This window comes from Hyla sarda, chromosome 2, assembly GCF_029499605.1.
Source record: "Hyla sarda isolate aHylSar1 chromosome 2, aHylSar1.hap1, whole genome shotgun sequence".
Classification (NCBI taxonomy): Eukaryota; Metazoa; Chordata; class Amphibia; order Anura; family Hylidae; genus Hyla; species Hyla sarda.
In genome coordinates this window covers 459,930,461-459,953,254 of record NC_079190.1, presented here as the reverse complement: position 1 = coordinate 459,953,254, position 22,794 = coordinate 459,930,461, and the positions used below count along the sequence as shown (strand labels likewise).

The following is a 22,794-nucleotide window of genomic DNA, read 5'->3' as shown; positions in this document are numbered from 1 at the left end:
AATGCATTCATGGTATTCCAAGCATCTTACAACACTTCCTCCTTGATATTAACCACAAAGATATAAACTCTTAGTGGTCCTTGGTTTAACCACAGGAGATAAGAGATAAAACATTTTTATGATTTCAAATAAAAGAACCGGGACTTTGAGGTTGTAGAACACAGTGAAAATGTAACAGAGAAGGTAATGTAGAAAATCCCATGTCCAATTCCTCAGGGAACACTAGAATCTCATAACTTTTCGGGCTACATTAAAAGCTCTTCATCAGACGAAGATGCAGCCCATTAATTTGAGAGCTTTTAATATAGCCCAAAGGGTTGTATAATTGTGGTGGTGACTGGGGATTTCCAGCAGTGCGTACAATTTGGCCCCAACTCAATATGTTACGTTGCACATTAGCAGGACTCAGTCGTGATCTGTTCAGGCAATGTTTGTCATTAGATGAAACTGTTCTTTACCCATGAGAGCTGGTATGGAAAGTCTATGGCATATGACCTACAGTATATGATCACTCCATAACTTACTGTAGATGGTACTTAACTTAGATGCACAATGTGCTACTTGCAGGGGCAGGCTGGGAGCCAAGCACACAGTATTGGCACTCCTGTTTAACTTCTCCTCCCTATACGCCCCCACCCTCCATTGTGACAGCACTAATAGTACATATATAAAACACATATTTGTTTATATACAAATATATATATATATATATATATATATATATATATATAGCATACATAGGACAGCAGTACTCCCAGGTAGTGAAAAAATCGGGTCTTTATTCACAAATGTGCAGGCAACGTTTCAGCTGGCTCACCCAGCTGAAAACGTCGCCTGCACTATTGTGAATATAGACCAAGTTTTTTTCACTACCTGTGAGTGCTGCTGTCCTACGTATGCTGTGTGAAGTTTGGGATCCCTCACCTAGATCCTTATACAGACTGCGTCCCGACATCCTATCATTTGATGTGTTGCTTTTTTTTGGAGTTCTACATACATATATATATAAAGATGATGAAGCCTTTATCAATCATGCTTCATGGAGAAGCTGAAACGTTGCTGTGACATAAGATAATAAAACGGCACTTGAATTGAGTGATGCACCCTTATTTGTGTATATATATATATATATATATATATATATATATATATATCAATGCAAGTATGTATGTACAGAATATATATATATATATATATGTTTGTATGTATGTTCCAGCATTACTTGTAGAATTTTCAATGAAATTTGGTGCACCTGTTACTTATATATCAACTAAATGGTAGAGTTTGATCAATATTAACCCATCTTCTTGGCATGCGAGGGTGAGGTTTTTTTGTATTCAGTTCCATGCAAGTCTACGGATTTTCTGGTACATCTCCTGATCGTGTTACTCTTGGGCTGAAGAGATTGTCCAGGACTTTAAACATCCCACTGGCTTTCCAGCAGACTGGTGCAGGGAATAGTTCGCGCAGGGATGGTATAGGAGAACGGAATATGAGGTTGCATATGAGGACGGGATATGAGGATGACTAATATGAGGACGGGATATAAGGATGAAATGAGAGGACGGGATATGAGGACGGGATATGAGGACGGGATAATGAGGACGGGATATGAGGATGGAATATGAGGACGGGATATGAGGACGGAATATGAGGATGGGATATGTGGTTGGGATGTGAAGACAAAATATGAGGACTGGATATGAGGAAGAGATATGAAGAGAGAGCATTATTGTTGCTTTTCCTCTTCCATAAGGTTTAGTTAGGAAGATCGGGCAATGCCAGGTACTCAGCTAGTCTATTTTTAACAATTTTCCATGCATGATAATACTGCACACAGTACATCTGAATAAGTCATATAGCTACCAAATAAGACAGATATATAAGTATATTACAATTGACGGAATCCAGTACATATGTTTACAAGAGTCAAATAATATCACCTCACCATAACCACATATTACCACCACATAAACCAATATTCCCCATACAGTGTAGAATATTGTTCATCATTATGGAAGTCGATAAGAACTTAAAGCCTGAAGAGGAGCAACAAAGTAATAAATGGGATTTTTTATTGTGGATTATTCTATAATATTTTTTTCCTCATATGATAGGGAAAAACATATTCTGTCTATAAAATAATTTACTTTCCCTCATTTGAAGGATGTTTCAAGAAATCAGAATGTTCCGCTATTATATATTGCTTTGTATTCTGTACAACATTGCTTTGTATTTTATTTGTGCTGGGTGACTATCCTCTAAGGTTGAAGATTCCTTAATATTTGCCATTGGATCTATAGTTCCTAGCCATTTGTTTGGTTAGCTAACCAAATGGATGTTAGTGCAGCTTTCTCTATTGATGTCAATGGAGGTTTTGGAAATGAAGGAGCAAGCGGAGCATGTGCAACCAAATCTATATTTGTTCCTTTCTTATACTCATGTTATAGCCCCTAGTCCTCCAAACTGTGGACCTCCAGCTGCTTCAAAACTACAATAACAGGTCTTAAACTGAAATGTAAACAGCCTTAAGATAGAACAGAATACTGCAGAAAATAGCAAAAATACATAAAATAACTAGCTTTTGCCCGCGGCTTTACTCGCGTTAAATTTGGGTTAACATAGATTTACTTTTTACGAACCTATAGTAATGAGGCCGCTCTGGGTAAAGTCTACGGGCATGCAAACAACCTGAAACATTACATCTGCTGTTTCACGGAATTGAAGATCGACATCCTTTGAGGACTTTTACCAAGTCTGGGTGCAGGGGAACCCGCCTTCTCGCGCTGCTTATATACTGCCAACCTCCTATCCCATCCTCCTATCCCGTCCTCCTATCTCGACTTCCTATCCCGAACTCCTATCCCGAACTCCTATCCGTCCTCATATCCCATCCTCCTATCTCGACCTCCTATCTCGACCTCCTAACCCGACCTCCTATCCCGACCTCCTATCCCGACCTCCTATCCCAACCTCCTATCCCAACCTCCTATCCCGACCTCCTATCCCGACCTCCTATCTCGACCTCCTATCTCGACCTCCTATCTCGACCTCCTATCCAGTCCTCCTATCTCGACCTCCTATCCTGTCCTCCTATCCCGTCCTCCTATCTCGACCTCCTATCCCGTCCTCCTATCCCGACCTCCTATCCCGATCTCCTATCCCGTCCTCATATCCTGTCCTCCTATCCTGACCTCCTATCCCAACCTCCTATCCCGTCCTCCTATCCAGACCTCCTATCCTGTCCTCCTATCCCGACCTCCTATCATGTCCTCCTATCCTGTCCTCCTATCCCGACCTCCTATCCCGACCTCCTATCACGTCCTCCTATCTCGACCTCCTATCCCATCCTCCTATCTCTACCTATCTCGACCTCCTATCCCTACCATCCCATCCTCCTATCTCGACCTCCTATCTTGACCTCCTGTCCCGAACTCCTATCCCTACCTCCTATCCCGTCCTCCTATATTGACCTCCTATCTCGACCTCCAATCCTGACCTCCTATCCCAACCTCCTATCCCGACCTTCTATCCTGACCTCCTATCCCTTCCTCCTATCTCTACCTCCTATCCCGACCTCCTATCCTGTCCTCCTATCTCAACCTCATATACCATCCTCCTAACTCGACCTCTTATCCCTACTTCCTATCATGACCTCCTATCATGACCTCCTATCCAGATCAGACCGTCCTCCTATCTCGACCTCCTATTTCGACCTGCTATCTCGACCTCCTATGCTGACCTCATATCCCGACCTCCCATCCTGTCCTCATATGCCGACCTGTAATATATGTACCAGGTATTGAAATATCTCCATCCCTACGGAAGTTATGTGGGAACATACATTTCCCATTGATTTGCATGGGACTTTAAACAAAAACCCAGACCCTCACAAATGGGGATAGTTAAGGGTTAAATTAACTATCCTATATTTTAAGTGGACATATAAGTAACATATGACCAAGTATTATCAAAATATCCCCAGCTGTTTGGAAGTTATGCAGTAACATATATTTCCCATAGACTTGTATGGGACTTTAAAAAAAGCAAAAAAAAATCCAACCCCTTTTTCACCCCCTTAACGACGAAGGACGTATATTTACGTCCTCCGCCGGCTCCTGCGACATGCCGCGGGGTCACCCGGTGACCCCGCGTCATATCGGGTCAGTTCTGGCGGCCATCAACGGCTGGGACCCTCGGTTAATACAGGACATCACCGATCGCGGTGATGCCCTGTATTAACCCTTCAGACGCGGCGATCAAAGCTGACCGCCGTGTCTGAAGCGAAAGTGAAAGTATCCCGGCTGCGCAGTCAGGCTGTTCGGGACCACCGCGGTGAAATCACGGCGTCCCGAACAGCTTACAGGACACCAGGAGGGACCTTACCTGCCTCCTCGGTGTTCGATTGGCGAATGACTGCTTCGTGCCTGAGATCCAGGCAGGAGCAGTCAAGCGCCGATAACACTGATCACAGGCGTGTTAATACATGCCAGTGATCTGTGTAAAAGATCAATGTATGTAATGTTATAGGCCCCTATGGGAACTATAACATTGCAAAAAAAAAAAGCGTTATTAAAGATCATTTAACCCCTTTCCTAATAAAAGTTTGAATCACCCCCCTTTTCCCATAAAAAAAATAAAACAGTGTAAATAAAAATAAACATATGTGGTATCGCCGCGTGCATAAATATCCGAACTATAAAAATATATCGTTAAACCGCATGGTCGATGGGGTGCACGTAAAAATATTCAAAAGTCCAAAAAAGCTTATTTTTGGTCACTTTTTATACTATTAAAAAATGAATAAAAAGTGATCAAAAAGTCCGATCAAAACAAAAATGGTACCGATAAAAACTTCAGATCACGGCGCAAAAAATGAGCCCACATACTGGTTATAGGGGTCAGAAGAGGACATTTTTAAACGTATACATTTTCCTGCATGTAGTTATGATTTTTTCCAGAAGTACGACAAAATCAAACCTATATAAGCAGGGTATCATTTTAACCGTATGGACCTACAGAATAAAGATAAGGTGTTATTTTTACCGAAATATGCACTGCGTAGAAACGGAAGCCCCCAAAATTACAAAATGGCGTTTTTTCTTCGATTTTGTCGCACAATTTTGTTTCCCCTTGGATTTTTGGATAAAATGACTGATGTCACTGCAAAGTAGAATTGGTGACGCAAAAAATAAGCCATCATATGGATTTTTAGGTGGAAAATTGAAAGGGTTATGATTTTTAAAAGGTAAGGAGGAAAAAACGAAAATTCAAAAACTGAAAAACCTTGCGTCCTTAAGGGGTTAAGGGTGGAATTTCGAAAAATCCTTTCTTATTCCTTGTCTACGTCTTAAAAACAACACCTGTGCAACAATTCCGGTTTCTAGGTCCAAGGGTTTAGGCTGGGCGTTGATGAGTCAGTGAGTCAGGTCTTCTCCTTTTATATATAAGATTAATATTAATAATAGATAGTTTTACTTTGAGATATTATACCACAACCTATAATAAACAATCCGTTGAACCCTACTGCCGTGGGACTGTCTATAAAGTGTTGATCTTAATCTTGGAAAATTCCTGTTTAGTGAATGCAGAAAGTAGCTTAATTTAAAGTAATACCTAAAGGGCTAAAGCTGCATGTAATAATATACAATGGAGAAGGGTAAATTATTTGGCATTGCAAATGAAATTTAGGAATAAACCTTCATTCAATTCAGTAGTCCTAAATGTACTGTACATCCCACATGGAACCTGACCTCTCTGCTGCACTCTTAGGCTATGTTCACACTGTTTAATTGTTTCACTGGCAAAATGAGCCTCAAATTTTCATACTTTTTATGTTGCTTTTTGGAGCTTTTGATGCATGTTTCATTTTACAGACCATTGGAGCTTTTTTTTCTTGCCTTTTTTTTTTATCTTTTCAGGTGCCTTTTCTGTATTTTATGCAAATCAGGTCTTTGCTTTTATGTGTTTTGGAGTGTATTTTCATACATAAGGTCCATGTTATGTCCTTTTTCCCAATGAATTAAAAATGATTGGAATAGTATGTGTTTTAAAGGGGTACTCTGGTGGAAAACAAATGTTTTTAAAACTGGCTCCAGAAAGTTATACAGATTTGTAAATGACTTCTATTTAAAAATCTTAATCCTTCCAGTACTTATCAGCTGCTCTATGCTCCCGAGGAAGTTGTGTAGTTTTTTCCAGTCTTACCACAGTGTTCTCTGCTGACACCTCTGTCTTTGTCAAGAACTGTCCAGTAGGAGCAAATCCCCATAGTGAACCTCTCCTGCTTTGGGCAGTTCCTGACATGGACAGAGGTGGCAGCAGAGAGCACTGTGGTCAGACTGGAAAGAACTTTCTGGCACCAGTAGATTCGAAGAAATTCTTTTTTTTTCCATCAAAGTACCCCTTTAAGCTATTTCCCATCCAAAAATATATATTTTTTTCTGTATATAATGTTTGGTATTTTTTTTTTTTTGTGTATAAACCAAACATTTCAGTATTGTAAAAAACAAAAAAACTTGATTTGCATAAAACACTAGTGAAACGCTCCAAAACAAGACAAGAAATGTTATGTTAAACATGCATTAAAATGCTTCAAAAAGAAATAAAAAAAAGTTTGAAAAACTTGATCACAACACAAAAATGCCCCAAAAATTCTATGCAATTTAATGAAAAACAAAACAACATAATTAATGTTTTATGGAGACATAAGATGGACATTATGGGGGAGATTTATCAAAACCTGTGCAGAGGAAGAGTGGCGCAGTTGCCCATAGCAACCAATCACATTGCTTCTTTCATTTTCCACAGGCCTCTAAAGAGGCCTGTGGAAAATGAAAAAAGCAATCTGATTGGTTGCTATGGGCAACTGCACCACTCTTCCTCTGCACAGGTTTTGATAAATCTCCCCCTATATGCCTCAAATTATGCTCCAAAAATATGTGGGAACAAAGCCTAGCAATGTTCTTTTCTTTCTCGAATGCCGCCTGGCAATGAGTGCTGCTGCTAAGATTATTCTTAGGGTCTATTCACACAGCAGAATTTCCACATGCGGAATTCCGCACAGATACCGCCCCAAATTAAAGCCCACTGAATATGAGGTCAGAAGGGAAGGAAGAAAACCAGTCCTGAAGAAGAAATGGAGCGGAGACTACTGAGAAGTTGGTAATCTACAGAGTCAATAGCTGCAGAGAGATGTTAGAGAATCAATAGAGAGAAACTGTCATTCCATTTGGCCGTCAGGAGATCATTAGTTACTTTTGTTAGGGCCGTTTCTGCAGAGTGTAGGGAGCAGAAAACGGACTGTAAGGGGTCAAAGAGTGAGAAGTAGCCAATAAGGTGGGTCAATGTAATATACAGGCAGCAAGGATGACTAATGGGAACTATAGTTAGGACAACCATGGCCCATTGCTAAGGCAATTGTAGCCTGACTAGGAATACTCGCTGTATTGTGAGAGAGAGATACCTAAAGGAACAGGCGGTATATAGTCCTACGTACTTGATTCCATCAGTTGTTGTGGTTGGTTTGTTAGAATTCATTTAGATGGTGGTTTCTTTAAAGACAAAACATTACATGATTTCATCAAAGGATTTATTCTGATATCTGTATTTGTAGCAGGAAAGGTTTTATTTCCCATGACAGGGAGATAATTCACTCCTGACTCATAGGGGTTGTTTTCGCATTCCTCTATATCCACCATAGGTTGTAATATATACATTTGTGTATTTATGTACAAATGTATTGGGGTATGGTTTCGCTTGGAGACTGCTAGAAATACTAAAGAAAAGTCCCTTTAGCCCATAAACATTTCTTAAAAAAATCTTTACAGAAATAAATGCCCCTTTGTCCCAATAACAAAACTTTTGTCCTATGCTCTGAATTATGAAGGTTTTTTTTTTTCCAGGGCAGAAGTTATAAGCCCCCCCCCCCCCCAAGTTGCAGAACTTGTGTGAGTCCTCTATGTCTCTGCGTCCTCTATGTTTCCAGGCACAGCTCCATGTCATTTGTAGTAGTTATGCATATGCATGCTACTACATGTTGTTTAGTCTCATTTAGGCCATGGCGGAATTTCCAAGCAGAATTCCTCAGGAGTATTCCACTCAGAAATTCTGCTGCAGCAGAGTCCTATTGATTTCAATGGGATTCTGCTACACTGTGCACACGGCAGAATTTGCACGGCAGATGTTTCTGCAGCGGAAATCCCGATTCTGGCGTCCGCAGTAAAAATAGACATGTCTATGAGACGGCGCATTGCCGTATCACAGGCGGCAATGCATTTTCAAGCGAAATCTGCAAAAAGAATAGACAAGTCTTTTCTTTATGTTGATGCTAAAATCAGAAATCCTGCTGTGTGAACAGTGCAGTAGAATCCCATTGAAATCAATGATTCTGCTACAGAGGAATGTCCGTGTGGATTATTCCAGCAGAATTTCGTATGGAGATTCTGCCATGTGAACATACCCTAATGTAGTGGCCCAGTACAGGAGTTGCACCCCTGTCCCCTTGCTGCCCTATCAGGCAGCCTCCATACAGTGTCCCCTGGGCCCCCTTACACCTGTTCCCCTTGTTCCTGTGCTTCTATGTCTATGTTATGCTCTGTATTGTATATAAAATGTGTTATAGCTTTAAGAACAGTGGACATGTGATTAACCTGTTGTCTTGTAACCCAGTGAGCTATCAGTGACCATGTGACCTAAGGGTAACCTATGGGACCCCTCCAGAGTTTCCCCCATATAAGCTCTGGGTGGAGCTAGCTCACTCTCTTCTCTTCCTGCTAAGCTGAGGAACAGTGAGGTCAAGTCCCCGGTGTGTGTCTGGAGTCCAGAGGAGGCCTAAAGTCAGTCAAGCAGCCACCGATTCTCAAGTCCATTTCCTCACAGATCAAGTCAAAGCCTAATAAGCTACAGAAGGGGTGAAGTCAGTCATAGTCTGTCATAGTCAAGTCAGTCTAAGTCATCCTGTCTCAAGTCAGCGTGGCCTGCATCCAAATTGTCCAAGTCCACCATAAGTCCCAGCAAGCCCTAAGGTCTCTGAAGTCACTGGTCCCCTCCGTGGGACTAGCCAAGCTGTATAGACTGTTACACCTGTCTGACTCAGTAAAGCTGCTGCTGTTCTGTAACTTGGCGTCAGAGTCATTATTTGCCCCCCCCCCCCTCCGTGCCTAGCCCAGGATCCAGCGGTATTCCTTCGGGTGGTGTAGAGGATAAACCATGTCCTGGTGTCACGAACACAAGGGGTTAATGCCATCTACCCCTAAGGTAATTCCATCTGCCCTCATCTTACCCTCACACTAAGTAGTCAGAGTAGTGCAGCTATAGGCGTCATGTCTATTATAGGCATCTGGTCTACATAGTTGGAAACATGAGTCAGTGTTTATGTCAGAATTGTAAAAAAAACAGTGAAATGAAAAGGAATTTACATATAGAAAAGTCAAAACATTTTAGTCATACTCATTAGTTTGACTGATATTTCACCCATTTATAACACTATATTATGCATAAATATGTGTTACTTACTAGTATACTGCTGCTGAATGATGTTGTGTAATCCTCAGAACATCTAAAAAAAAATAATAATAATAGTTACAGATGACTAATCTATTACTTATATGTTCATCAATGTGTGGCTTTTAGAACAGTCCGATATAAAGTAAATAATTGGAGAGTTATTTAATGAGGACCTGTGGCCAACTCAACAAAAATGAGAAAACAGTAAACAGCTTAAAGGGGTACTCCGGCGCATAGACATCTTATCCCCTATCCAAAGGATAGGGGATAAGATGCCTGATTGCGGGGGTCCCGCCGCTGGAGACCCCCGTGATCTTGCACGCTGCAAGATCACGGAGCTGTCATGCCCCCTCCCATAGGCTTGCATTGAGGGGGGCAGAGCGTGACATCACACAGGGCGGAGCCTTGACGTCACAACGCTCCGGCCCCATGATCGACAGTAATCAGACCCAGAGTGAACACGCTCCGGGGACTGATTATAAACGGGGTGCGGCGTGCAAGATCACGGGGGTCCCCAGCAGCGGAACCCCCGCGATCAGGCATCTTATCCCCTATCCTTTGGATAGGGGATGGATAAGATGTCTAAGCGCCGGAGTACCCCTTTAAGGTGCCCTGATGACTCAGCTTTTTACGGGTTGTTGATATGTTTTCCTGTCCTGGAGATAGGAGGGTTAACAATTTGTCTGACTATTCAGGAAATCAGTCATATGGGCATGAAATTAATATTAATAATGGCAGTGACTATCATGTGACAGGCGCAATTACACAGTCAGGGGTTGTGTATTGGGCATTCATGCTCCATAATGTAACACATTCACACCCCCAGTCTGTATAATCAAAATCATCACCTGATAGTCACTCCCATTATTAAAGCTAAATCCACGCCCATCTGACTGACACCCTGAATTGTCAAACTCTAAAACTATTAACCCTCTTATCTCAGGAATAGAAGCAAGTATCTGTGAAGTGTAAAAGGTATGTGATCAGGGCACCACAAGCTATTAAATCAAAATTCTTGGCCACATGTCCTCTTAAAGGGTACTCCGCTACTCAACGTTTAGAACAAACTGTTCCGAATGCTGGAACCGGCGCCAGAAGCTTGTGACGTCATAGTCCCACCCCGTCATGATGTCACGCCCCCTCCCATAGACTTGCATTGAGGGCACGGGCGTGATGTCATGAGGGGGCGGGGTATGACGTCATGAGCTGCTGGCTCCAGCGTTCAGAACAGTTTGCTCCAAACACTGAGCAGCGGAGTACCCCTTTAAGGGTCTATTTACACGTACAGTATCCTGTGCATATTTGATGTGCAGGATTTAAAGCTGCAGATTTGATGCTGTTTTCAGTCATTTAGTTAATATTGGAATCTGGAGCAGAAAATTCTCCGAATCAAATATGTGCAGGGTTCTGTATGTGTGAATACACCCAAAAAAATGATCCATCTGCTGACTTCACATAATGTATCTAACCACAGCAATAGGGCATGTTTATAGGCAACACAAATAAAAGTTTTCTGGCTCCACATGTAAAATCTATTCAGAACCAACACGTTTCAGATAGTTTGTACATCCTTATATGTGTTTTACCATATAGGCAAAGGAGAACAACTGTGGACAACTGTTACACATAAATGAAACGCATAAGAGTTTGTATACCATGCAGCTCTCTGACATATATAAATTTTAATCATAAAGACCTCATCAAATCGTAAAATGATGTCATCTCATACAGAAGAAGGAGAAGAAATACCAATTCAGTTAATTTTGGAAGCTCCCTTAACAGTACTGTATTTTCCGCCGTATAAGACGCACTTTTTCTTCCCCAAAACTGGGGGGGGGGAAAGTTGGTGCGTCTTATACGGCGAATACACATTAAAACCCTGTCCTATCGCGGCGGTCCCTGCGGCCATCAACGGCCAGGACCCGCGGCTAATACAGGACATCACCAATCGCGGTGATGCCGTGTATTAACCCTTCAGACGCGGCGATCAAAGCTGACCGCCGCGTCTGAAGTGAAAGTGAAACTAACCCGGCTGCTCAGTCGGGACCGACATGGTGAAATCGCGGCGTCCCGAACAGCTTACAGGACAACGGGAGGGACCGTACCTGCCTCCTCGGTGTCCGATCGGCGAATGACTGCTCCGTGCCAGGATCCACTGCATGGCCGGCGCTCTCCTTCGTCGTCGTCGCGCACGCCGTCCCGTCATCCAATAGGAGCGGCGTGCGTAGCGACGTGATGGTAGCGACGGAGAGCGAGGATCCCGGGCAGCAGAGACGTTCCGGAGAGAATGGGCCACCCCGGGGACACGGCGACAGCGATGGAGGGTGACATCCAGGGCAGCGGTGACGGGTCCGGAGCGGCGGGGACACGTGAGTATTACCTCCTATACCAGTGGTCTTCAACCTGCGGACCTCCAGATGTTGCAAAACTACAACTCCTGGCATGCCCGGACAGCCAACGGCTGTCCGGGCATGCCGGGAGTTGTAGTTTTGCAACTTGTGGAGGTCCGCAGGTTGAAGATCACTGTCCTATACTTTACTTTGTATTTGGTTCAGAATCTTTTTTTTCCTATATTTTCCTCCTTTAAAATTGGGTGCATCTTATATGCCGGAGCGTCTTATATGGCGAAAAATACGGTATATATATTGGTTGTGTGTATAAAGTTCTAAAAGGCCTGCAAAGTAAGAAACCTAATACCATGTTGGTGCAGGCTGTATACATAAGACTGGAGTAAGATAAAACAATAACAAAAAAAAAAGATAGATCATGTCATCACTAGGAATTAAGTGCAAGCTTGAGCTGCAGCAAAGATTATATGGCTAGAATGACTTGCTTAAGAACAGATTAAACTAGATCAGCAAAAGAAAAACTCATTTATTGATACAGAACCAGCAAGATCCCAAAATGCCCTGGCTAAGAAGTAGTTAAAGAATGGGGAGATGCTGGAGCTACATTTCTATCACTGACTTTGTTTCGGTGTATTCACATGTACAGTATCCTGCGTATATTTGATGCACAAGATTTGATGCTGTGTTCAGTCATTTAGTGTAAACCGTCCGCAGCTTCAAATCCTGTGCATCAGATACACTTGAATAGACCCGTGGCAAACCCCAAAAATTTAGATTTAATAGCTTAGGGTGCCCTGAGCTCACACCTTTTTACACTCTCTAGATATTTCTATTCCTAAAAGGGTTTATACTTTTGAAGTTTGAAGATTCAGGGAATCAGTCAGATGGGCAAGGTAAATCCCCACCGGTACCCCCACTGGATTTATGAAAAGGTGCATGCCTCATGATAAATTCAGGCATTTCTTAGGTTGCCTTCTAACAGGTGTGAATAATAAAAGAAATTCTGCAAGGCCTACCGTGCCCCCTATGTGTGAAATCACAGCCCTTAGTGATAAGCTCCGCCTACTTGGTGAACATGGTGGAAACCGTTAAAAAGGTGCAAATTTTGTGCACCTTTTTGACAATCTCTGCCAGGCTCAGAGTATCATAAATTCCCCCCCATCCCCCCTTACACCCACCCACCCATAGGCATGAGAGAAAAAATAGATACTGTATATACTCGAGTATAATCCGAGTTTTTCAACACGATTTTTCGTGCTGAAAATGCCCCCCTCGGCTTATACTCGAGTGAACTCTCCGCCTGTCAATCCCTTCTCAGTGGTCTTCAACCTGCGGACCTCCACACGTTGCAAAACTACAACTCCCACCATGCTTGGAGTTGTAATTTTGAAACCTCTGGAGGTCTGCAGGTTGAAGACCACTGCGGCCTTCGTCATCATCCAGACCCCCCTTTTGTTTTCTACTCCCCTCCCCTCGGTGGGAAGGAAAGGCGAGCTGGTCCGGGCCATCTATGCTGCAGGGACCGTCAGGTGGGGAGGGTTAGTCGTTCCGGGCTGTCCATTTTCACCGGGGGGGGCCCTCTTCTCCGCACCTGCCCCGGACTAGTGACGTTGCCTTGACGACGACACACAGGGATGCGCATGAATGTCCCTGTGCGGCATCATCAAGGCAACGTCACTAGTCCAGGGCAGGCCCGGAGCACAGAGAAGAGGGCCCCCCTTGGTGAAAATGGACAGCCCGGAACGACTAACCCTCCCCACCTGACGGTCCCTGCAGCATAGATGGCCCAGACCAGCTAGCCTTTCCTTCCCACCGAGGGGAGGTGAGTAGAAAACAAAAGGAGGGGTCTGGATGATGACGAAGGCCGCAGTGTTCTTCAACCTGCGGACCTCCAGAGGTTTCAAAGCTACAACTCCCAGCATGCCCAGACAGCCGATGGCTGTCCGGGCATGCTGGGAGTTGTAGTTTTGCAACATCTGGAGGTCCACAGGTTGAAGACCACTGATGAAGGGATTGACAGGCGGTGATGATGAAGGAAGGGGATGATGACGGGGGTCTGGATGATGACAGGGGTCTGGATGATGACATGGGGGGATGATGTATTTCCCACCCTAGACTTATAGTTGAGTCAATAACTTTTCCTGGGTTTTTGGGGTGAAATTAGGCTAGGTTCAGACTACGGACTTTCCGACAGAAATTCAGTCGTAAAATTTCCATCAGAAATTCCGCTTGCTAAAATGTCTAGTGTAGTGAATGGGTTTCCGTTCACAAATTCACACTTCGGAATTTGTGAAGCAGAAAATCCACTTTGAAAATCCGCTTAGAAATTTCGCGCGGAACACATTGCAGTCTATTGGAGACTGCAGTGTCCGTGCGGTCCTAGCGCCGACTGATTCAGCCGGCACTGGCCTCACTTGGAAAATCTGGGCGGAAATTTTCTGCCTGAAGATTCCGTAGTCTGAACCTAGCCTTAGGGGCCTCGGCTTATATTCTGATCAGCTTATACTCGAGTATATATGGTAGATTTTCCCCACAAGAACCAATCACAGCTCAGCTTTCACTTTACAAGAGCTCGTTAGCTGAGCTGTGATTGGTTGCTGGGGGAAAATCACTCCATTTTTTCTCTCATACAGTTTGATAAATCTGGGCCATAGTGCTTTATTTTATGTCAATTCATAAGACAAAGGGGACACAAGCCTTCCCCCCGATAGTCATTATATTAAATGACATTGACACTGTCTTGTGGAAATACATTCAACATTAATCTATAGAACAAATAAATAAAGAAAAGTATAAAACCTAACAAAAATAAATTAATTAATAAGTACAATAAAAGAATATAATTACATTAAAGCGAATACATAAAATATAAGAGCAAAGGGGAAAAAAAGGAAATCATTTTATATATAAAAATTTATAAATAGCAGTAAATGAAATGAATGAAATACAAAATAAAATTAAAGCTGAAGAAGACATGAAAGACAAAATAAAATAAACGTCTAAAAGGAATGTCATAAATTTATTAACATAAACATTTGAGCTGATCCTTGCACATGTTCCTTTTTACTTTGAATTACACTAAATAGGAGATATGAAAGATGACATACAGCCATTCAGAGGGAATTATTTACACTGCACTCTATTCATCACCAGCTGTTTCCAGCAACCATCTGCAGTAGGGGGAGACTTTGCAGTGACCCCAGAACAGCAAAACCTTGAGGGAAGACTCTCTGGAAAAATTCAGACCTCAAACATAATATGAGTAGTTGCTGATGGCAGATAAGAACCAGTTGGCCTACGACCACCTTGGAATTTTTTCTTTGTTCTCTCTTTTTTTGCACGTTGCTGGAACTGTTTTAGTATTCAGTAATTTTACTCTCTCATTTACCTTGTCACTTTCACTATAATTCCTTAATTCTGTTTACAAGAACATTTTGCGAGCTGATGACATACATCCCCACTTTGTTTTAAAAACACTGTCCAGGAGAAGCGTGGGGCGACCATGAGCGAGCAAGAAAATACCCAAAGTTTTAGCAACTCCTGCAGTATCCTGGAGTGGGAAGTAATCACATGTGTGTCGATATTTATTTTAGGCTGTCATGTCATCATGGTTACCATGTGTTTTGCGCATTTTATTTCAATATTTTGATAACCTCTGCTATAGTCAAATCACCAGCTGAACATCAATTCCTAATGTTTATAGGGGTTGAACAGTAATCATTCTAGAGAGAAAAGACATATGTTATCTGGCCCAATCATACAAAATGGTCGAGGAAAATCAACATGACCGCTTAGGGATAGGTATTCCCGATACAGCGGGTCATGGAGTACCTATTGTTCTGCATTGCCGGGAATACTAATAATATAGTACCTGACAAAATGTGCTAAGATATTTAATTCAAAGAAAAAAACTCAGCTCTGACAAAGCCAAGCAGCAAGTACAGTGAATAGCAATAGCAGGGAGGTCATCTTCACTTACACCGATCGGCCAATAGCCAATACTAATAATTGTACTGAAGTGAACACTAATAATTGTGTCCTGACAATAGCTCCTGTCAAGGGGTGGAATTTAATAGATAGCAAATAAGCAATTGTGTTTGAAGCCCGAAAAACAGGCAGGTGTGTGGATCTGCAGGACTTTGAGTTTTGATGACTAGACGACAGGGTCAGAGCATCTTCAAAATGGCAGGTCTTGTTGGGCAGTAGTATACTCAGTGTTTAGTCCCAACCACAAGTGCGCCAAGTAAAACAGTGAAAGGGTCATACATGCATAGAGTGAAGGATAGCTTGCCTGGTCTGATCCCACAAAGAAGGACTACTATAGCACAATTTGGTGGCTATTTACCGCTGGCTATAATAGAAAGGTATGAAAACCCACATGGCATCGTAGCCTGTTATGCATGGGGCTGTGTAGCCGCAGACCGGTCAGAGTGCCCATGCTGATTCCTGTCTACCACCAAAAGTAGGAAATAGACATATTGTTACGCCGAGCGCTCCGGGTCTCCGCTCCTCCCCGGAGCGCTCGCTTCACTCTCTCCGCTGCAGCGCTCCGGTCACGTCCTCTGACCCGGGGCGCTGCGATCCCGCTGCCAGCCGGGATGCGATTCGCGATGCGGGTAGCGCCCGCTCGCGATGCGCACCCCGGCTCCCCTACCTGACTCGCTCCCCGTCTGTTCTGTCCCGGCGCGCGCGGCCCCGCTCCCTAGGGCGCGCGCGCGCCGGGTCTCTGCGATTTAAAGGGCCACTGCGCCGCTGATTGGCGCAGTGGTTCCAATTAGGGTAATCACCTGTGCACTTCCCTATATTACCTCACTTCCCTTGCACTCCCTTGCCGGATCTTGTTGCCTTAGTGCCAGTGAAAGCGTTCCTTGTGTGTTCCTTGCCTGTGTTTCCAGACCTTCTGCCGTTGCCCCTGACTACGATCCTTGCTGCCTGCCCCGACCTTCTGCTACGTCCGACCTTGCTTCTGCCTACTCCCTTGTACCGCGCCTATCTTCAGCAGCCAGAGAGGTGAGCCGTTGCTAGTGGATACGACCTGGTCACTACCGCCGCAGCAAGACCATCCCGCTTTGCGGCGGGCTCTGGTGAAAACCAGTAGTGGCTTAGAACCGGTCCACTAGCACGGTCCACGCCAATCCCTCTCTGGCACAGAGGATCCACTACCTGCCAGCCGGCATCGTGACAGTAGATCCGGCCATGGATCCCGCTGAAGTTCCTCTGCCAGTTGTCGCTGACCTCACCACGGTGGTCGCCCAGCAGTCACAACAGATAGCGCAACAAGGCCAACAGCTGTCTCAACTGACCGTTATGCTACAACAGTTACTACCACAGCTTCAGCAGTCATCTCCGCCGCCAGCTCCTGCACCTCCTCCGCAGCGAGTGGCCGCTCCTGGGCTACGCCTATCCTTGCCGGATAAATTTGATGGGGACTCTAAGTTTTGCCGTGGCTTTCTTTCCCAATGTTCCCTGCATCTGGAGATGATGTCGGACCTGTTTCCCACTGAAAGGTCTAAGGTGGCTTTCGTAGTCAGCCTTCTGTCCGGAAAAGCCCTGTCATGGGCCACACCGCTCTGGGACCGCAATGACCCCGTCACTGCCTCTGTACACTCCTTCTTCTCGGAAATCCGAAGTGTCTTTGAGGAACCTGCCCGAGCCTCTTCTGCTGAGACTGCCCTGTTGAACCTGGTCCAGGGTAATTCTTCCGTTGGCGAGTATGCCGTACAATTCCGTACTCTTGCTTCAGAATTGTCCTGGAATAATGAGGCCCTCTGCGCGACCTTCAAAAAAGGCCTATCCAGCAACATTAAAGATGTTCTGGCCGCACGAGAAATTCCTGCTAATCTACATGAACTTATTCACCTAGCCACTCGCATTGACATGCGTTTTTCCGAAAGGCGTCAGGAACTCCGCCAAGATATGGACTCTGTTCGCACGAGGCGTTTCTCCTCCTCGGCTCCTCTCTCCTCTGGTCCCCTGCAATCTGTTCTTGTGCCTTCCGCCGTGGAGGCTATGCAGGTCGACCGGTCTCGCCTGACACCTCAAGAGAGGACACGACGCCGTATGGAGAACCTCTGCCTGTACTGTGCTAGTACCGAACACTTCCTGAGGGATTGTCCTATCCGTCCTCCCCGCCTGGAAAGACGTACGCTGACTCCGCACAAAGGTGAGACAGTCCTTGATGTCTACTCTGCTTCTCCACGTCTTACAGTGCCTGTGCGGATGTCTGCCTCTGCCTTCTCCTTCCCTGCTGTGGCCTTCTTGGACTCTGGATCTGCAGGAAATTTTATTTTGGCCTCTCTCGTCAACAGGTTCAACATCCCGGTGACCAGTCTCGCCAGACCCCTCTACATCAATTGTGTAAATAATGAAAGATTGGACTGTACCATACGTTTCCGCACGGAGCCCCTTCTTATGAGCATCGGATCTCATCATGAGAGGATTGAACTTTTGGTCCTCCCCAATTGCACCTCAGAAATTCTCCTTGGACTTCCCTGGCTTCAACTTCATTCCCCAACCCTGGATTGGTCCACTGGGGAGATCAAGAGTTGGGGGTCCTCTTGTTCCAAGAACTGTCTAAAACCGGTTCCCAGTAACCCTTGCCGTAACTCTGTGGTTCCTCCAGTAACCGGTCTCCCTAAGGCCTATATGGACTTCGCGGATGTTTTCTGCAAAAAACAAGCTGAGACTCTACCTCCTCACAGGCCTTATGATTGCCCTATCGACCTCCTCCCGGGCACTACTCCACCCCGGGGCAGAATTTATCCTCTCTCTGCCCCAGAGACTCTTGCCATGTCCGAATACGTCCAGGAGAATCTAAAAAAGGGCTTTATCCGTAAATCCTCCTCTCCTGCCGGAGCCGGATTTTTCTTTGTGTCCAAAAAAGATGGCTCCCTACGTCCTTGCATTGACTACCGCGGTCTTAATAAAATCACGGTTAAGAACCGCTACCCCTTACCCCTCATCTCTGAACTCTTTGATCGCCTCCAAGGTGCCCACATCTTCACTAAATTGGACTTAAGAGGCGCCTATAACCTCATCCGCATCAGAGAGGGGGACGAGTGGAAAACGGCATTTAACACCAGAGATGGACACTTTGAGTATCTGGTCATGCCCTTTGGACTGTGCAATGCCCCTGCCGTCTTCCAAGACTTTGTCAATGAAATTTTTCGTGATCTGTTATACTCCTGTGTTGTTGTATATCTGGACGATATCCTAATTTTTTCTGCCAATCTAGAAGAACACCGCCAGCATGTCCGTATGGTTCTTCAGAGACTTCGTGACAACCAACTCTATGCCAAAATTGAGAAATGTCTGTTTGAATGCCAATCTCTTCCTTTTCTAGGATATTTGGTCTCTGGCCAGGGACTACAGATGGATCCAGACAAACTCTCTGCCGTCTTAGATTGGCCACGCCCCTCCGGACTCCGTGCTATCCAACGCTTTTTGGGGTTCGCCAATTATTACAGGCAATTTATTCCACATTTTTCTACCATTGTGGCTCCTATCGTGGCTTTAACCAAAAAAAATGCTGATCCCAAGTCCTGGCCTCCTCAAGCAGAAGACGCCTTTAAACGACTCAAGTCTGCCTTTTCTTCGGCTCCCGTGCTCTCCAGACCTGACCCTTCCAAACCCTTCCTATTGGAGGTTGATGCCTCCTCAGTGGGAGCTGGAGCTGTTCTTCTACAAAAAAATTCTTCCGGGCATGCTGTCACTTGTGGTTTTTTCTCTAGGACCTTCTCTCCAGCGGAGAGGAACTACTCCATCGGGGATCGAGAGCTTCTAGCCATTAAATTAGCACTTGAGGAATGGAGGCATCTGCTGGAGGGATCAAGATTTCCTGTTATTATCTACACCGACCACAAGAACCTCTCCTACCTCCAGTCTGCCCAACGGCTGAATCCTCGCCAGGCCCGGTGGTCTCTGTTCTTTGCCCGATTTAATTTTGAGATTCACTTTCGTCCTGCCGATAAGAACATTAGGGCCGATGCTCTCTCTCGTTCCTCGGATGCCTCAGAAGTTGATCTCCCTCCGCAACACATCATTCCACCTGACTGCCTGATCTCCACTTCTCCTGCCTCCATCAGGCAGACTCCTCCAGGAAAGACCTTTGTTTCTCCACGCCAACGCCTCGGAATCCTCAAATGGGGTCACTCCTCCCATCTCGCAGGTCATGCGGGCATCAAGAAATCTGTGCAACTCATCTCCCGCTTCTATTGGTGGCCGACTCTGGAGACGGATGTTGGGGACTTTGTGCGAGCCTGCACTATCTGTGCCCGGGATAAGACTCCTCGCCAGAAGCCCGCTGGTTTTCTTCATCCTCTGCCTGTCCCCGAACAGCCTTGGTCTCTGATTGGTATGGATTTTATTACTGATTTACCCCCTTCCCGTGGCAACACTGTTATTTGGGTGGTCGTTGATCGATTCTCCAAAATGGCACATTTCATCCCTCTTCCTGGTCTTCCTTCTGCGCCTCAGTTGGCTAAACAATTTTTTGTACACATTTTTCGTCTTCACGGGTTGCCTACGCAGATTGTCTCGGATAGAGGTGTCCAATTCGTGTCTAAATTCTGGAGGGCTCTCTGTAAACAACTCAAGATTAAATTAAATTTTTCCTCTGCATATCATCCCCAGTCCAATGGACAAGTAGAAAGAATTAACCAGATCTTGGGTGATTATTTGCGACATTTTGTTTCCTCCCGCCAGGATGACTGGGCAGATCTCCTTCCATGGGCCGAATTCTCGTATAACTTCAGGGTCTCTGAATCTTCCTCCAAATCCCCATTTTTCGTGGTGTACGGCCGTCACCCTCTTCCCCCCCTCCCTACCCCCTTGCCCTCTGGTCTGCCCGCTGTGGATGAAATTTCTCGTGACCTTTCCATTATATGGAGAGAGACCCAAAATTCTCTCTTACAGGCTTCTTCACGCATGAAGAGGTTCGCGGATAAGAAAAGAAGAGCTCCCCCCGTTTTTTCCCCTGGAGACAAGGTATGGCTCTCCGCTAAATATGTCCGCTTCCGTGTCCCTAGCTACAAGTTGGGACCACGCTATCTTGGTCCTTTCAAAATTTTGTGTCAAATTAATCCTGTCTCTTATAAACTTCTTCTTCCTCCTTCTCTTCGTATCCCTAATGCCTTTCACGTCTCTCTTCTCAAACCACTCATCCTCAACCGTTTTTCTCCCAAATCTGTTCCTCCCACTCCTGTTTCCGGCTCCTCGGACGTCTTCTCGGTCAAGGAAATTTTGGCTGCCAAAAAGGTCAGAGGGAAAAATTTTTTTTTAGTAGACTGGGAGGGTTGTGGTCCTGAAGAGAGATCCTGGGAACCTGAGGACAACATCCTTGACAAAAGTCTGCTCCTCAGGTTCTCAGGCTCCAAGAAGAGGGGGAGACCCAAGGGGGGGGGTACTGTTACGCCGGGCGCTCCGGGTCTCCGCTCCTCCCCGGAGCGCTCGCTTCACTCTCTCCGCTGCAGCGCTCCGGTCACGTCCTCTGACCCGGGGCGCTGCGATCCCGCTGCCAGCCGGGATGCGATTCGCGATGCGGGTAGCGCCCGCTCGCGATGCGCACCCCGGCTCCCCTACCTGACTCGCTCCCCGTCTGTTCTGTCCCGGCGCGCGCGGCCCCGCTCCCTAGGGCGCGCGCGCGCCGGGTCTCTGCGATTTAAAGGGCCACTGCGCCGCTGATTGGCGCAGTGGTTCCAATTAGGGTAATCACCTGTGCACTTCCCTATATTACCTCACTTCCCTTGCACTCCCTTGCCGGATCTTGTTGCCTTAGTGCCAGTGAAAGCGTTCCTTGTGTGTTCCTTGCCTGTGTTTCCAGACCTTCTGCCGTTGCCCCTGACTACGATCCTTGCTGCCTGCCCCGACCTTCTGCTACGTCCGACCTTGCTTCTGCCTACTCCCTTGTACCGCGCCTATCTTCAGCAGCCAGAGAGGTGAGCCGTTGCTAGTGGATACGACCTGGTCACTACCGCCGCAGCAAGACCATCCCGCTTTGCGGCGGGCTCTGGTGAAAACCAGTAGTGGCTTAGAACCGGTCCACTAGCACGGTCCACGCCAATCCCTCTCTGGCACAGAGGATCCACTACCTGCCAGCCGGCATCGTGACACATATGAGCATCATTTACTAAAATATTGGTGTATTATTCTGTCAAAAAACATTGCTGTACCTATAAAAACTAACACATTATGGATCAACATCCCATAGATTTCCTCAGTCTCCAATATGATAGTGGTTTATTGTAAGACACCCCTTTTAAACAGACATCCAGTTGCTTATATCCTTATTGGAGAAAGGTCTACAAAAAATGCACCAAACCAGGTAAACTATAAATCATTCAATGACTGTGTCATATTACAGCAATAACAGGACCAGACTACAAAAATAAGCCGGATAAGAACCCCTTACATATAGTTATTATCCCTACAGTCTGAGATCCTCTGACTGGTCAGATCTTTCTAATAAAATGTTTTGTATAAACCCAGCCTATACTGGCCTGAAGACATTTCATATGGATATCTCATGAAAACCTGGGAGATAAAGACATGTTGTATGCAAAGTGATTCCATCTGAGGGATAACTCACATTTAAACTTTTCTTTGGCAGAAAATGGACACTGATGTAGAGATGAGCCACACCATGACTACAGATCCGGAGCCAGAAAACACTATAACAACAGCAAAGTATTTTCTCATCTGATACTGATACAAGTGTCTAATGAGTCTATGGGGCAGTTAGTCTTCTGAGCTTTGTCCCTGAAACACGAACCCCTAAAATGCTTGGAAACTGCTGCAAAAATACATCTACATATATACAAATATAAAAAAGTAAAGTAGACGTTCTATGATATTGCAAAAGTTTTCTCCCTTCTATGTAAATAGTGTTGAGCAGCATAGGCCATATTCGAATTCGCGATATTTCGCGAATATATGGACGAAT

At 45.1% G+C, this 22,794-nt stretch overlaps 1 protein-coding gene across 6 annotated transcripts in view; it reads right to left on the bottom strand.

Annotated features, from left to right (window-relative positions):
- The window catches only part of LOC130357063 (uncharacterized), a 732,821-nt gene that overhangs the window by 521,505 nt on the left and 188,522 nt on the right, over positions 1-22,794 (bottom strand). For 5 of the 6 annotated variants that reach the window (XR_008889093.1, XM_056559412.1, XM_056559411.1 and 2 more), the window contains one exon: positions 9,517-9,559. The exons of the other annotated variant lie outside the window; for it this stretch is intronic. The gene's annotated coding sequence lies outside the window, so the exon portion shown is untranslated. The remainder of the gene's footprint in view (positions 1-9,516; positions 9,560-22,794) is intronic. 6 annotated transcript variants of the gene reach the window in all.